The sequence below is a fragment of the Cupressus sempervirens genome, chromosome 4, assembly GCF_028749045.1.
Source record: "Cupressus sempervirens isolate cs-2001-9-10 chromosome 4, ASM2874904v1, whole genome shotgun sequence".
Classification (NCBI taxonomy): Eukaryota; Viridiplantae; Streptophyta; class Pinopsida; order Cupressales; family Cupressaceae; genus Cupressus; species Cupressus sempervirens.
Genome location: NC_143121.1, coordinates 39058579 through 39060782, shown reverse-complemented (window position 1 = coordinate 39060782; position 2204 = coordinate 39058579).

Below are 2204 nucleotides of genomic sequence, written 5' to 3'. Positions count from 1 at the left end.
CCATGTAGGAGAAATAACAATGTACTTCCATGGTTAATCTTCACCTATAACTCCATAGAAGGGTGATTTTTTACCCTTTTTGTTGATTTCATAATGAAAAGGAAAACATATTGAAAAAGCCTTTAAAATGGATACTCACATCATGAATTAATGGAATGTACTGATATGATAGGGACACCAAATTCATTGGGGAGAGTACTTGCCTTTGCATGTAAAAAATATTTCTGCCACACTTCATACCAATCATTAATTGCAAGGTCTCACTTCAACATTTTTAGAAGGATCCTAATGCACTTCTATACTACCACTTGCTAGTCCTCTTTTGGGCCTGTAAACCAAACCTTGAACTACTTAGAAGTTTAGGTTCAAGTTCAAAGCCGCAAATATATAGAAATAAACTTTTTCAAAAGGGGAAAAGAGTAACAAAAAATGAAGTTTGTAAAGAAGAACAATTCAAAGTTAGCTTTCAAAACACACCTAAAATTTAGTGGACTTTATGTTAACTCTGAGCCCAAATACCTCTTAGAAAAGTTGGTTGAACTTTGAACTTGATTAGTTCAGAGTTCAAGTTCAGGATTATGAAAAAGGTTTACATGATATGCTCAACAGAAGCAAGAACTGGTAAATCTGAACATTGAACTCAAATGAGTTCAATGTTCAAAGTTCAAAACCTAGACTAGGTAGGGAGTCATTGAAAAACATTGAACAAGAATATATGGGGCTTTACATGGGTAACAATTAGCTCTGACTAGGGATTCAGACCATAAGGGACTAAAAATGAATTCAACATCTTTGGTTTTGGTATCACACTAAGACAACTAACAAAACAAGAACTAAAAGAAAACCAAAAATGGAAAAACACAAGAAGAAAACAACAAGAAACATATGTACAAGAAAGGGAAAGAATTAAAAGCCTTAAAATTAATAGAGTTTAAGATCTCAAAGGGTCATTTCCATAGTGACTCTAACTTTCTATGAGCTCCCTTTGGCCCCCTTCATTTGTCCCAATGAAAAAATTGATCACCTTCCATAAATTTCCTTGGCTTGGCCCTGCAATAAAAAATTTTCCCGACTCACATTTGATGCTCTATAATGTGATCCACTAATTTCTCTCTTTCTTCTTCTACTTTCATCAGATAAAAGATCCTTTTCTCCAAAGCATCCTTAAAAGTGGTATCTTCAAGAGTCTTTTGGATATTTACTATAGCTAGTTATAGTGGGAGTGATAGCTGAGCCTCTACACCATATACCAATTCAAAAGGGGCCAGACTAATAGCTCTTTTAGATGTTGTGTGGTCTACCTATAAGGATTCATATAACCTTTTATGCCAATCTTTGGCATTCTTTTTAACTAACTTTCTCAATATGGTGATGATATTCTTGTTGGTCAATTTAGCTTGACTATTCCCTTGCAGAAAATAGTTTGAAGTGTGTGACAATATTATACCATTATCATAGTAGAATAACTGTAATTCTTGGGAAGAAAAGTTTTTGGAATTATCTATTAATACCCTTTCAGGAACACCAAACTTGATGAAGATGTTCTCCTTCAAGAACTAGCTCACTACTTTGGATGTTGTCTTCTTCATAGATACTACCTCTGCCCATTTCATGAAATAATTCTTGGAAGCATGAATGCTGATGATATTCCTATGGGGGAGTATTGTAGAAACATGGTTAGATCATTATCATTATGATATGTTATATTCATGACTATGTTTGTCATTGATGTCAACATAACAATTTTCTATGGTATCTAACAGAAGAACAATGAAAAGATCAAGTTGGTATAGAAAGATCATTGAGTACTTTCAATAGTGAGGTTAAAGGGAGATTATACTATGTATCTAGTATATGAAGGTAACCTCAAAAGCATAAGATATTAAGTTTCGAAGAAGTTATGCAAGTTTCAGTGAAGACATTTCTAAGATAGAGTTTACAAAAACATGTTTTGGTAAACTTGTTATATCTCTTAGCAGGTTTATTGTTCTCGTAAGGTAAACTAATGGATGTAAAGAAGAAATTTTAGCAATGACGTGGCTAAGCTCGCTCATCATAATATTATGTGTATAGAAATTTATTTAAGTTTCAAGGTGAAAGATTAGTGTTATTTTTAAGTGTAATGTGTTGTTAATGTGGTGCTATAATAATTAATTGAGAATGTATAACAATTGACCCAGGGAATTTTTTTATGGATTCAGTAT